This window comes from Pongo pygmaeus, chromosome 13, assembly GCF_028885625.2.
Source record: "Pongo pygmaeus isolate AG05252 chromosome 13, NHGRI_mPonPyg2-v2.0_pri, whole genome shotgun sequence".
NCBI classification, from domain to species: Eukaryota; Metazoa; Chordata; class Mammalia; order Primates; family Hominidae; genus Pongo; species Pongo pygmaeus.
Window position 1 is genome coordinate 54,386,552 of NC_072386.2, and position 15,969 is coordinate 54,402,520.

Here is a 15,969-nt window from a genome sequence, read left to right on the forward strand (position 1 = left end):
AGATTGTCAATGAGCAGGGTGGGTAATTATAATGCTATTAAGGCTAATATTTTGTAAAATAAGAGTTGGGATTTTAAAAAAACTTTTTCAATTCATTTCCTTGTGATTGCTGTTTTAAATGAAGACGATATTTTGTTCTGAAAGAAGTCTTTCTCGGACCACTCAGATTTGTTTATAATTATTCCTCCTCTCCCCAAACTGGGTTCCATGCAAATCTCTAATACTAACTTGTATTTTTTTTTCTGTTCAGATGAGTGTCAAATGCCTGAACACTTTTGGATGGTGAAGCTCCTGGGTCCTATAAACTCTCTCTGAAGTTAATAGGAGTTTTGCTGTCTTGGGACAGTTTCAGACCTTATGCCATTTACATAATAGGTTTTCAGTTAAGTAAATTATATACTATAATGTTATGGTTTAATATTTTATTTACAGTGTCTGAGAACTTTTTTTGAGGCATTTCACTCATGTATAGCTCAGGTTTTCTGTGATTTAGATTTTCATTCACAAGTTGATTTGAGAGCAGAACTTAAATTGAATTTCATTACTTTTCCATTTTTTGAAGCATATATGTGGGATAAAATTGCTATTAGAGCTGCTGTGGAATTGATTAAATAATCAGAAACACTGAGAAATGGTAAATTTAAAAATTAAACACAAGGGTAGATACTTAGCAGTTACTTTATTCTTAATATTTTTCCTAGAAGGGACTATGTTACGTATTGATACTCTCTTGTATTTTCAGTTTTTATACTAATAGAAATTTGTAAAAGTGATCATGCTTCGAAACTAAAACTATTAAACAGAAGTCACTTGTAACTTGTTTTGAATAGTTAAATATCTGTGATTCAATGTATGTCATAATGCCTAACTCAGTCATTTTGGTGTGTTTTGCCTGTGAATTATATTAAATGGTGTAGGCATCATACATATACACATATATGGCAAACTAATGAATTTCTAGAAGTTTTGCATCGTTTCACAATGTTTTCATTAAATGTTGTAGTGATGCTTAGTTTTTTTTGTATTATTCCTCCAGTACTCAAATAGTCTTGTACTCTACTTTGGTACTCAAATAAAAGGTTATAGTTTATAAGCTTACTGTGCTTTAACCTGGAACAGTTTATTTTACCCTAAACAATTTATTATGGTTAATTTTTTTACCATTAAAAATAGCAATTAAAAAATGAATGAATCTTAAAGGCAAGTTGGATTTTACGTATCGTTTAAATGATAATGTATGTTACTTTTTGGTAACATTTTTCATTTCTTGAGAAAGTTGATATTGTGTTGGTATTCTCTAGCTGAAGAAATTAGCAGGTAGAATATAATGATTTTTGGTTTTCAGATTTTAAAGTCTGTGTGTGTGTGTGTGTTTGTGTGTTTGTGTTTAAATGGGTGGGCATAGCAGCAATGTGTGGCAGAAGTTAAACACACGCACACACACACACACACACACACACACGCACACACACTTTTCCAGAACAGTAATAGGAATATTACTTTGTTCTTAGTATCCATAGTGAGAATGTGTTACAAGAAATGAGAATAGGGAAGAAGTAAACTTTAACATTTTGGAGAGGCTCCTGGTTATTTTGTTTTAATGCTGAACCTTTGGCTAAAAATCCTCTATTTGAGCTCAGTTACTTTAAAAACAGTTTTCATAACTGAGTAATTTGCCTTTAACTCTTTGGTATATATTCCCAGTGGCCATCACAAAGTATGTTTTAAATTCCTCTCTATTCACGGATACATAGTGTTCCCATATTTTGGAAATCCAAGATTAAGTGGATTTGACTAAATCTGGCTTGTTAGGGACAGATGGCTGCTTTAAACAGGTGTCACTTTCATTTTTTACTGCAATGTGTTGGGACTTCCAGTGGTTGACAAAAGGGCTGTCTAAAGCAGGTGGCATCCTTTGCTTTTGTTGTTAGTAAAATCTACTTGTAGAGTTATTTTCCTAGGAAAAGTTTGTTTTTTTTTTTAAATAAAGTAAAAGTTTTGTACTACTCAAGATTCATAATTTAACATAACTTTTATTTCTGAATATTCTATTTTTAAGTGGTAGAACTTGCAGATTCTTTCACAAAACAGTTATCAATTCTTATAAATAATGGTGAATTCCCTTTGAATCCAGAAAAAGTACACAGGAACATTTTACACACCCAAGTCAAACCCCAAGGCCAATTTGAATAAAGTGAAATTTGGTTAACATGACAAGTTAACTTTTGTCATCCTTTACTGAAATAATTTTTTGACAGCATTTTTTATATGTTGGAAATAGGTGTTGTTTTTGTTGGTTAAATATTTTCAAACTAAGACATTTCCTGACTTCATTTACTGCTATAAAGTTTATAGTGATCTTTTAAAATGATAATATATTTAAGTATTAATGTTCAAAAATATGTACTGCAGTAAATAAAAAAACTATTAGCCTATTGATTTCTAAGGTTCACTTTTACTCTATAATTCTGTCCTTTTCTGTAGGAATTTTATATTTCTTATAACAGATGCACCAGAGGGTGCTGTGCTGTTCGCAACATGAGATTATTATCACTAAGAATGTGAACTCACTAGAACTTTTATTTAAAGAAAAAATTTTTAATTATATATGCATTGAAGCATATAATAGGCTTATTTTTATGGAGTTTAACATACTATCTTAATTGGCACTTTTACATCAGAACCTAACTTCGTGTACTAATACATATTACCGTAACATATAACAATATAAAGATTGATATCTTTGGCACTGTCTGGCATTAGTCCTATAGGCATATATGTTGATTATCTTATGTAGATATTTTAATCTTTATTTCAAAACTTAGGTTACCCTGAGAATCATACTATTTGGCGATATGTGGCTTTATACTTCTTAAATTTCATATGGTTAGCACATATCAATAATTGTCCGTTCTTATAACACTTTTACATGGCGTAATTAGTGATATGCTTTTTATTGTATAATCTTTAAAAAAACTGCACTGGAAAAATAAATGGCAATAGTGGTTATCAGGCTAATTCGTAATAAAATAGTATTAACATTATCTAGATAATTCTGGCTGGGTGTATTGGTTCACGTTTATAATCCCAGCACTTTGGGACTGAGGCAGAAGGATCACCTGAGGCTATGAGTTCAAGAGCAGCCTGGGCAACATAGCAAGATTTCATTTCTGTAAAAAAAGTAAAATAAAATTAGCCAGGCTGGCTGGTGCGTGCCTGTAGTCCAAGCTACTCAGGAGGCTGAGGTGAGAGAATTTTATAGCCCAAGAGTTTAAGGTTACAGTGGGCTATGATCATGCCACTGCACTTTAGCCTGGGTGACAGAGCAAGATCCTGTCTCAAAACACCAAAAACAGAAACGAATCCAATCCCTACTTCATGCTGTTGGAATAGGCTGATTTGATTGTTTAATTTGGCTTATTATCTGAAAACTTTTTGGTTCCCTGCCCTACTGTGTGCCATATACTTTTAAACTGGGAGTGATCTTATATTGCTTTTTGTATTTTATTTGTTCAGTGAGAGATTTTCAGGAGAATACTGAATCCAATCTTGGGCTACTTCTAGTATCATCGACTCTTTTTCACAGCAGTATATGCTCTAAAAGACATACTGAAACAGTGATATCTTTCTTAAGTAAGCTTAGAAAGATACAGTTACAGCATATAAACTTTTTAATCTTGATAATGGATTTATCTGTACTATTCCACATTTTACTATAATTAGTTAATTGTGATATTTTTATAAAGTAACCTTACAAGGCATAGTAGTTCATGTGTGTTGGACTGCCTCAAAGAATCCAAAACATTTAATAAAGTAACACTATGTTTAAATACTGGTCTTGCTAAAATAGGTTAGGCATTTTTCTTTAAAAATATAGTCCTACAGTTTACTAGTTTTTGCCACTAAGATTTTTCCTTTTTTGAAACAGGGTTTTGCTCTGTCACTGAGGCTGGAGTGCAGTGGCATAGTCATAGCTCACTGCAGCCTCAATCACCTGGGCTCAAGTGGTCCTCCTGCCTCAGCCTCCTGAGTAGCTAGGACTACAGGCTGTTGCCATCATTTTAAAATTTAAAACATTTCAATTTTTTTTTTTTTTTTTGTAGAGACAGGGTCTTGCTACATTGCCCAGGCTAGATTTTTGAAAGTGTACTTTATAACAAGTTGTATTGCTTAAAAATCTTTATATTTATAGTTTTTATTTCATATCAAATGCAGAGTGTTCTTAGTGAAAACAAATCAGTTAAAAATGGAAACGTATTTAGAGTATCAATAAATAGGTATAAATAGGTTTTGTTCTTTAAATATATGGATAGAATAAGTATACTGGTGAATAACAGGCTTTGGAGTCAGATTTCAGATAATCTCATTAATTGTGTGACTTTGGACAAGTTATTACCTTCACTTAACCTCAGTTTTCTCATTTGAAAAATAGGATCAATCTTGCCTGCCTTATGGGGTTTTGTGAGGATTAAAGGAGATAATTTATGTAATGTACTTTGCTCAGTATTTGACACAATATTTGTTCAATACGTGTTGGCTTTATTATTAGGGAAGGCTGAGAAAATACCTATTCTAATCTTTTTGCTACCTAGGAATCCTTCGACCATCCCTTTTTTAATGAGCCCAAAAAGTTTTGAAAGACTTTGCTTACCAATTTATACTCATTAAATAATAATTATTCCTTTTCCTCTACTTTAAAAAATAAGGCACAGACAAGCTGCCAATCACAGGCTTGGATTATCATTTGATAACCAGTCTTATCACACTGCATTAATAGAATGCTAGCCCAAAGTTATGTTTTAGTTTTACTCTGCCGCCTTATAATGGGCTCCTTTTACTAGGTTTGCATAACTCTCCTGGTTAAAGGATTTTAGATTAAGAACTAATGATGTAACATTTCATTATCTGTTATACTCCCACTGTCCAGTTCATTGTCCCACTTATATTTTTATTTTCACGTTAGACATGAATTATTTCAAAGCAGTCTGAGCCCTATTTATAAACTTTATACTGAATGCAGTCAGTAATGTTTAATCATGATAAATAGTCTAGTCAGTTGTATAAAGATGAGTTTATCAAGGAATTCTACATTTTTATAATGCATTGCTTAGAATTGTTACTTTACTAAGGGGAGAAAAATGTGTGAGGTTACTACTTGTGTACCTACAGCAATAAATAATTTTGGGATAATTTGTCAGTCCCAATCTTGAGTTGTAAAGTAACCTTGGAACATTATTTAGTATAATATATAATATGAAATCATTGAGGAAATATGTCACTTGTGGCTTCCTTTCATTGGATATTAAAGATGTTTAAGTAACATTTTCAAGTTGGCTGCTTAATTATTGAAGTTGCTATTCAGTAATTTCCTTTATTTCTATATTTTTCCTGAACATTTTCATCAGAATGAAATCTTTTTCTCATTTTAGAATGATCTATAAACAGTCCTAATGTTTCTCAAACTGGAAATTTGACTTATATATTTCAGTTGAAAATTTACCTGATACTATATGTCTTTTCTTTTTTGCCAAAGCATTGTATGTTGTACAGATGTTTGTCTCTGTCACTCATTTCACCATTCTCCCCACTCCCGTTAAGTGTTTAGTTATATGACCCCCTTTGCGTTATTTTTGTAGATAATTAGCCCCAACATATCAATTAGACTGACTCTTAGCTTAGCCACCTCCTCTGCTTCCTTTCGCCAGTGAATTTGACACACATTTAAAAGGAACTTTTGGGAAAAGGTTCGGAAATGTGATTTGGATGGTCAGGTTATGCAGTCATACATTACTTAATGATATGGATATGTTCTGAGAATTACGTACTTAGGTGATTTCATCATTGTGTGAATATCATAGAGTGTACCTAACACAAACCTAGATGGTATAGCCTGCTACATGCCTATGCTATATAGTATAGCATATTGTTCTTGTCTGTAAACCTGCATAGCATGTTACTGGACTGAATACTGTAGGCACTTGTAACTCAGAGATAAGTATTTGTGTATCTGAACATATCTAAACATAGAAAAGGTAATGCATTGTATTAAGATGTTTAGTTGGTTATGATGTCACTGGGCTATAGGAATTTTTGAGCTCTATTTTGTTATGGGATGTGGTTTGTTGTTGACAGAAACGTTATGTGGTGCGTGACTGTATGGTTATTCTTACCATTTCCAATAGTCTATTATTATCTTACAATTTCTACTCATCTGACTGTCCTCTTGGACAAATATATAATCTTGTTCCACTAACTATGTAATTTGAGTGTGGTTTTGATTCAGAAGTCTCCCTTCCTAGTCCTGGCTGTGTACTGGCCTCTGGCTAAGTACCTTAGGGTTAAATCTGTAGTCCATAAATACTGTGTTTGCACAATCACAGATGCCTGCTGTTGTTGACTTTTAATTCCTAGATTCTTCTTTCTCACTTTTATTAGAAGCAGTAATACCCAGCTAGTACTGCTTGCCTTTGCTTTAGAGTGCTTGGTGAAGATTTCTGGAGGTTCTTGGTAATTCCTGTTTAGGCAAAAATGAGGTATTGGGTAATAGGAGTTGAGCTCAGGAAAACTAATAGAGTGAGGCAGCTGTCCTCAAAATAATAGTGTGTTAGTTGGTAAGAGGAGACAGATATAATGAAAGATGATAAAAGGAGAAAGGACAGCGAGTGACCAGGCCAAGATATAAAGGACTTCAAAAATGCTAGCCAAAGGAGGTTAAAGAGAAAGAAAATAAAGGTTCTCACTCTATTTCTAACTGTAAAACCTTAGCCTAGTCACTTATACCCTATAGGTCTCAGTTTCTCCATCTGTAACATGAAACAATAGGGCTATGGGATTTCTAAAGCCCTTTCAAGTCTATGATTCTGTAGCAAGATTGACACTGGGAAAGGGAAGGAAACATGCCAATAACATGGAGCCAGGAATTGGCATTTCCCTTACTCATATTCTCAAAAGCTAGCAAGTTGTTTGCTTATTGTTTCTTCTGGTAAGAACAAGAAAGAAAGAAAACCCACAGCTTGGTGCTAGCATAATGGCCATACCTATAGCAAAGTCTCAGAAGGTTCCACCATTTCAATGGCTTCTGTAGAGAGTGGTGGCCAAGTGCCCTCATTTTCTCACCCACATAGGAATTAGCTGAGTCTCACAGCTTGAGCTCCTGCCGGAGCCAGCTTCTCTATGTATGTGTGCCAGACAAGTGTCTGACATTTGGGGCTCCTCCTGTCTGCTGCTCACCAATGAGATATTTAAAACAGGACATAATTTCCCGAGTATGTGGATAGGCAATTTAACAGAGAGAGAGAAAGAAAGAGAGAGAGTGCGAAAGCAAGCGAGTGCATGTGTGCTCTCTGATCAGAATAAAAATTAATTTAGGTTTCTGTTGATGTCATTTTTAAGACATTTCTTCCCCAATTATTGAGGCTATTCAACTGGTTTTTAAGAAGAGCTAAAAATCCCGTCAAGGTCTAGACAAGCTCTGAGAGCCTTTGGACTTCTTTGGGGTCCCTGGTCTGGAAAACATTGCCATCCTCCACACCAGTCTCATATTTTTCCATCGGTAATAGTTACTGCTTTTCTTTTTCTTAATATTGTTTATACTTGGATAAGCATTCTTTTAATTCAGCTTTGGTAGCAGAAAAATAGTCTTTTGTTTAAGAAGTACACATTTTCCTAAATTTTAAAAAATGTTTACTTTAGGCCAGGCGCGGTGGTTCATGCCTGTAATCCCAGCACTTTGGGAGGCCGAGGCAGGCGGATCCACAAGGTCAGGAGATTGAGACCACCCTGGCTAACACGATGAAACCCCGTCTCTACTAAAAATACAAAAAATTAGCTGGGCGTGGTGGCAGGCGCCTGTAGTCCCAGCTACTTGGGAGGCTGAGGTGAGAGAATGGTGTGAATACAGGAGGCAGAGCTTGCAGTGAGCTGAGATCACGCCACTGCACTCCAGTCTGGGCAACAGAGCGAGACTCCATCTCAAAAAAAAAAAAAAAGTTACTAACTAGTAGACTTATCAAGATTTTAGAACATAGCAGGCTAAAAGAGGAAGCATTTTTGCATTTATTCAGGATAAGTCATATATTCTGCTGTATCTCAAGTCTTTTACCAGCCTAATAGGGGAGTATATTAAAGCTTAGATTGTAATTGTTGTTTTAAAAAATTTATTTTTGAATGGTTTGTTTTTTACTGATTAATTTAGACATTTTCAAGTTTCTGGACTACATTCAGATTTGCATGCCTAATAGCATTTGTGTATTTCAGTATAACTTTCATCTTTAAAATATATCTCATCCCCTTCAGTCTCAGTCAGCATAGTTTACTTTAATGTGCAAAACCATTTTAGAGATTCTTTGCTTGTCAGTTAAGTTTCCTCCATGTTTTAGTTGTGGAGGAATGGGGGAGGTTGCTGTAGAAGGGCAGGAAAAGCAGATAGATTTAGAAATCATATCCTGCTTCTATTGTTAGACATCAGTGCATTACATATTTTCCCCAGTTAATTTTCCTGGACCATTAAGTTCAGGCAGGTGTGGGGGCTTGAGGTGGGACTTACGGGGCGTGGGGAGGTGGGAGACAGAAGACTCAGGTGATCCAGTATTTGTTCCAGATTTCTTTCCTTACCTACTGTAATATTGTGCACAGTACATCTATTTTTGTGAAGGTGGGCATTCTGTTTAATTTTGTTAGTGATTCCTTTTTTCTAAAGAATCGATATATCTGTATATATCTATCCATTAGTACGTTAGTAGATGGAAAATAATATCTTTCTTTTTTAAGGAACCTGAATTTTGATTTAGGCATGCACAAATTTTAGAAAGGTAGGAATTAAAAAAAAAAGACTGGTGAGAAAATCTAGTTCATAAGCAAGGTAACAGTAGTGATGCCTTAAATCTACCTCTTTATGTTTTGCTTTGGATAAATGGTTTTGTGGATATATGTTTTTGCATTAGAATTTAGGTTTTCCCCGATACTATTTATGCTATTTTAAATAACCAAAGAGTAAAATCTGTCACATCAGGCATTCGCTGATGGGCATCTGATTATATCTAATGACAGTCTCAGAGATGAATTTTGATGACGTGTCAGTTTAAGGGTCATTAATAAAAAACATGAAAAGCTATTATATGAGTAATCTGAAAATCACCTTTACAACTTTAAAAGCACAATATGTATTTTGATGTGCCATGGTGAAAACCCAACATGAAAAATCAGTACGTAACACGGAAACCCATAAATTTAGATTCTTTGTTTCATAAAATGATTATATTGCATGTGTCTTAAGAGCATTTTAAAATACTTTGTTTAGCTCACACTTGTAATCCCAGCACATTGGGAGGCCGATGTGGGAGAGTCCCTTGAGCCCAGGAGTTCAAGACTAGTGTGGGCAACATAGTGAGACCCTGTTTCTACAAAAAATTAAAAAATTAGCCGGGTGCAGTGGTACCTGCCTGTAGTACCACCCCCTCAGGACTGAGGTGGGTGGATTGCTTCAGCCCTCAAGGTGGAGGCTGTAGACAACCCAGAGCCTGGGCAACAGAGGGAAACCCTGTCTCAAAAAAACAAAACAAAACAAAACACAACTTGGTTAAAAAAGTTACTTTTCAATTAGAGTGTAGTAGATATATTAAGAAAAATGGAGTTTAACTTAGATAATGTGTTTTGTATGTGTGTGTATGTAGATATTTAGAAAGTCATTTTAATTTACATTTTGCTTGGTGTTATAGAACAATCAATACTGTTTTTGTGCACTGATTTTTGCATTATCCATCTCTTGGAGGATCATTAGGAACATTTAGTATTTCCACCTCAGCGCTATTTTCTTGAGGCAAAGAAAATTAGGGGAACTGTTTGATGGAATTCTTTGAATGACCTTTGTGTGGTTTTGTGAGCAATTTTTAATAGTGTCTCACATTATATGATGATTTTTAGAGGCTACTTTCAGTTAATAAAGGCCATGAATGCTGAAATTGAATTAAATTGTAGTTAAAGACAAAAATTGTAATTCATTCCAATCATAGGAGTTTAAAATATTGTGCTGTTGGATCAACATTTGATCTTCTCCTTATTTTTAGAAGTCTGCCGAGTTTTGAAATGTAAAACCTTTTAAGTAATATTGAATGAGTAGAGCTGTATAATAGTTGTGGGTTTATATTTCAGCAAAGATTTGAGTGCCATATGTCTTGGAAGTAAGGTGGGATTCTTTTATCTTGGAAGTTGGAAAGAGATTTATTTTAATATTTTGATTGGGTTAGGTTTGCTTGAGCATTTTTGGGGGTTGATAGAAATGCAAATGACCATGGACTGGAGATACAGATCAGAATAATTTGTGAGAGGAGGTAATTGCAGTGATCCTGATGCAACACTCACTGCCAGTCCTACTGTCCATGATAAACTTTAAAGACTTCTTTCTTTAATGATGTAAGCCTCTCTATTAAAATGTGTTTTGTTAATTTTCTTTGCTGCCTGGAATTTCCCAAATGTACATTATCTGGGAGCTTTGGAAGTTCCAGTTTACCTTCTGGATTATAAACCTTAGAAAGAATGCCAATAGATGGCACCCCATGCCCAGAACAACACCTTAATCTGAAGGAATGGGGTAAAAAATGAAGAGCAGGATCATATAATTTGAAAAACTAGAGTATGAACAGTGACTAGTACAATGTAGAGAAAAAGAAGTATCATTTCAGGGACTAAATATGAATCCCAGTTCACCATATTCTGCATATCTAGTAATAATATCACTGCTATGACTGATGACATTTCTAATATTTGATTCAAAAACATTCTAGCAGAGACCTAAGATAATTGGATAAATTAGTCTCTAAGCTTTTGGTTTTTTATTTTGTCTTTTAGCTTTAATTTTGAATGAGGAGTTAAAGGATTTATATCAATGTATATTTAGTGCAGTACTATTTTGGTTAATTTAGGAATCCTGAAATGACTTGGATTTTCATTGAGTTTTAAGGAGCATAAAGAAATGAGAGAAATGGGTTATTAGATACAAAATTGCATATTCTCAGCTATGTGGACATATTTTTTAAGGTTTCCAATTGTAGAGGGTTACAAAAAGGACATACGATATATGGGAATCAAGAAGGATAAAAAAGGGTTGGAAGAGATAACTGAAAAGTGGAGTTGAATGAAATTAGTAGAGAATTTGGAAATAAAGATAAAAATAAGGTAAGACGGAAAAATTACAGTATGAATGGTGAAATAATTTGTTGAATGAACAATTTCTTTTTAAAATCTTTACTGTGATTTTTACCTAATGGGAGGACCCAAGGAAAAAGATTGTACTTAGCCTCTTTTTGAGCACCACATTTTTTTGTTTGTTTGTTTGTTGGAAATTTTTATAACAAGGTGCTGGGATCTTTGACTAGTATTGTATGAGGTTTGACTATTTCTAGACATTGTATATAGAAAATATTAATTGAGATGTTGCATCAGAGTTTTCTTGTAATTATTTTATTATTACAAGGTAATATATTAATATATAAAATACACAAAATTAGTATATCCAGTTGGGATATCTGATTAGTTTATCTGATATCTAAAGCAGCCTACATTTGTAAAGTCAGTATATAGTAAAAAACTGTGTACCATAAATGTATATATTCCTAAAACATTTTATATTTTGGAACATTTAAAACTTAAGTTGGAGTAGTATAATAAACTCCCATATGCCCATTACATGGATTTAACAAAGTAGTACCTTCTATTGTTCTAAAGCTATATAATTTGAAATATTTGCTTATTGAAATAACCTTGAATCATTCTTTACTTTGTGTTGCTTTGAAAATATTTAAATCTTATGCTAAGAACAGATTCAATGTATACTTGAAAAAATGCTTATGTTTAAAACAAAATATTTCAAAACGATCTTGTTTTTTTCTCTCAGCACAGCATTTCTCTTATTATTTATTATTTTTATTTTTATGGGTACATGCTTAGGGTATATATTTATGGGATATTTTGATACATGCATACAAAGCATAGTAGTCACATAAGGGTAAATGGGGTATCTCTCACCTTAAGCATTTACTATTTCCTTGTGTTACACACATTCTAATTATACTTTTAGTTATTTTAAAGTGTACAATAAATTACTGTTGACTGTAGTCACCCTACAAGCACAGCATTTCTAAACCAGGAAGTTTGTTCTTGGTTTCTGGTCATATCTTTTGTTTAGTAATTGAATTCAAGGCTCCTTTACTTGAATCTTGACCCATCATTAAGAAAGGGAGAAAGTCCAGGGACAGTAGCCCATATTTGAAGAAACTTGTGTTGAAGACTAACTCTTCCAAGGGTGAAATGGGGTTATCTTTTGTCTGCCATTCTTTTAACTTTGTTTGTGGGTAGATTTGAGTAAACAGTTGTGTCATTTTGTAAGTTGATGAGGGAAGAGAATCAACTATCTTCTGCTTCTTCTGGAATATTTCCTTCAAAGTTTGCTACTCATTTTGTTTCTAATAGAACATAAAGGAAGAGACATCTAAGAGCTAATGTACTGATAGTTTATGATATCACTCAAAGCAGTTTAATATTTTGTGGTTTAGTATCTTCAGGGAATGAGGAGGTTCCTTCTCTTAGTTTTTTTATTTGACTGAGGCCAGATTGGTATGAAAGAAGTTTATTTTACAATTCTAAAATCTGTAGCCAAAAAAAATCGTAATTCATGTAATAATAGTATTATTGCATGAAACTATTCTATAATGAGCAGACTAGTATTGTAACAAATAGTGATTAATGGCATTTTAATAAACAACACAAAATTTATACCTAAATCTTTTTAAAAGCTGATGTTTTCTTGTTTGAACCTAATTAAGTGATTAAGATATGAAGAGGTAAATACAGTACATTAAATAAGCTTGCATTTTTTGTTTGTATAATAACTTTAATTGCCAAACTTCATTATGATCCAAAGGGTTCAGTGGAATTGTATATGACTTAATAGTATATTTTGTGGCGGTCTTTAAAAATATTTCTGTACAGAGTAACTAGACAAACTGAATAGTAAAGTGATACAAAATAATCAAAGTGATATACTAATTAAATGATCTTATTTTAGAACTAAACTGTTTCTTTTCTCAAAGGGTTATATATAATTCTAAGTGACATTAGGAAACATCTTCATTACGTAATTCTGCCTATTAGATTTTTATACTTTTGAAAAGTAGATAGAAGATACAGTGTATGAAGAAAACACCAGTATAAAGTTTAATGAGCCAAACAATATGTGAATAAAACGTAAATGTAACCCTGCAAAACAAAAGATTATAGAATGTACATTTTATTTTCAGAAATATTTATAGATTTCCTTATGAATTTAATGCAATATCAGTTTCAACATTTATAGTAACTTTTTCTGTGCTTTTAGATACCTTGTACTTAAAATCAAAGTATAATTTTATTTGGCTTTTTATTATTTTACATTCTGTTTAGTATCAATGAAAGCTCAGGCAGTTTTATTCTAGTGTTTCAAAGTTGTTTAGTTTTAAATTTGACCACTACTACATTTGCGTTATAGGATATAATTTAAAAATCAGCCATTTTCAGTGTGGGAATAATAATATTGATCCACTTATTCTATGTTTGAGTAACTCCTCAATAACTTAATGCTCTAATTTGGAAGAACACTGTCTCTTCACATTTAAAGGAGAGTTTTGTTTGTTTGTTGCTTTTTTTGGGGGGGAGGGGCAAGAAATGATCTGTATCTTATAACCTGACCCTGTTTGCATAGCAGCTAAGCTTTTGGGTCTGGAACTTCAAATCCCCTATGATGAGTATCTTTCTTTCTCAGTGGCCATCTTCAGCCTTTCTTCCTATCTCTACTTATTTTACTGCCATATTCCACTGTCCCTTTACTATGTGTGGCCCTGCAGAGCAGACCAAAAGAGACAGCCATGGGACTACAGCAGATTAGAGAGGTGAAAAGGTCTCTCACTAGAGTTACACATGTTTCCAAATGGCCCAAATATATAGGATTTCAGTAGAGACATAATTAGAATGTTTTATTTTAGAGTCAGATTCTTTTAGTTGGAATGGACTTGGGAAGTTATCAAGTTGAACCCCTCCTTCCTCCTCCCCACTTATTTTATAGGTAAGAAAACTGAGGGTAAGTGGCTTGTACAATGACATAAAACATCAGAATTAGGACTGTTGAACTCCAGCCTCCACACTCCTCTACAAATGTTCTTAGGGCTAATACAAAACTTTTTTTAAAGGCAAAGTACTCAAATGTACTGCCTTTAGTGTTTAAAGTACCTGTTTATCTGTAATTTTAAACTCCATATTTTTTCTAGAAACAGCAAGTTTTATAAATCTGCATTCAAAGTTTGCATAAATATCTTAATGTTTTAATTATTTCCAACTGTAATTTTTGGTATATAGATTATTTTATTTTAGAATGATGTAGAAATAAAATTTAAAAATGTTTTCCAAACCATAAGTAGGCTTTATTTTAAGGAGAAATGCCATACTTACTAGGTTTTTTTTAAAAGAAAAATATTATATATTTAATTCCTATTATTTGTATTTCCTCTTATTGGGAATTAATGATGTATGTCATAATCAATGTATTAGTGTAAATAATTTTCTGTCCTGGTATGCACGTCTTTACCTTTTTGATGAGGGTAAAGGTGCTTTTAATTGTTTAAGAATTTTTGTAAAAATTCATTTAATTATGAATTTTAAAAATGGAAATGTTTGTTCTTGTAGGTCACTCTCTTGTGGAACAAAAGTAAAATACTGGCAGCTGATATAGGTGGTACAAGCTGAGACTTGCCCAGCTGGGCTTTAAAAGCGTAGCAGCACTCTTAAGTAGCAGTGAATGAACAGAATGAATATATGAACGGACTGCCCTTTATTCCATAGCAACCAGACGCAATACCAGCAACTATGCTATTATCTGATTTTTTATTTTCTTAATCTGAGTTTTTGGAAGGTTATGTTGTTTACTTTTTAATAGTATGGTACTGTGGCAGGAATTGTAATTACCAAGATTTTGTCTAATTATTTCTCTCTCTCTCCTCTCTGTCTCTCTCTTTCTCTGTGTGTGTGTGTCTGTGTTTTACAATTAGAAGTAAATCAGTGAGCTCAGGCTTGAATTTAGTTTCAGTATTGTGCTAAAGATGAACAGTTTGAGCCCTAACCCTGTTAATTATTTGAAACAGTCAATTTAAGAGAAACCAAGAATATGACAACTGAACTTGCCAATGTAACCTGATGCTCTCTGCAGCCTCATTTGTGGTAACAAATATGAAATGATACATTTATATAAAACAGGAGTATGTTTCCTATGGGGGAAAACCGCTTGTCATTTGCTTTTAACAAGGTGTAAATCCCCACAGATAAAACTTCTTGTAAAACTGTTCCCTTTGGATTTAGCCTCACCTTCAACAAAAAGGGAGATGTAATAAACAAAAGTATGATGAAATATTAGTTAGCTCTTGCATTTTTTGCCTAGAAGTTCCTCATTTTTATTCTTTATCATTTTTTAAAATTTAATGCTGCTGTTTCAGATGAATTGAGAGAGTCAGAATATAATGCATTACATCATTTTGCTTTCTGTTAATGTTTTTAGGGGGAGAGATCTAAATAATATACTTTTAGATTGAACTATATTTCTGATATATCGACATATATACTGACTTATAAATTAGAATGGAAAATACAAATATTGAAAGTGTAATTCAAATGAATAGAAAGTGCTAAATACTTGCAAGTCTTAAATGGAGATTTGAATATAGAGATTGAGTTACCAGAGTAACTAAATACTAGACTGCTGTATTTGTTGGATGTGCAGAGAAGGAAACTCAAATATGGAACGTGGTCTTAATGTCTTATGAATCATTTTTACTTAACTTTTAAAATTCAGATTAATAGAGTCCTCTCAAAAGAAGATTTTTTTGAATTTTTAGAAATAGCTCAGAGTTTTATGTTTCCTTCTGTCAGAATCTTTTCAGGATTCCTCATTGC

At 33.1% G+C, this 15,969-nt stretch overlaps 1 protein-coding gene across 9 annotated transcripts in view; it reads left to right on the top strand.

Annotated features, from left to right (window-relative positions):
- RFX3 (regulatory factor X3) overlaps positions 1-15,969 on the top strand; it is a 321,175-nt gene that overhangs the window by 2,076 nt on the left and 303,130 nt on the right. For 2 of the 9 annotated variants that reach the window (XM_063649555.1, XM_063649556.1), the window contains one exon: positions 251-382. The exons of the other annotated variants lie outside the window; for them this stretch is intronic. The gene's annotated coding sequence lies outside the window, so the exon portion shown is untranslated. The remainder of the gene's footprint in view (positions 1-250; positions 383-15,969) is intronic. 9 annotated transcript variants of the gene reach the window in all.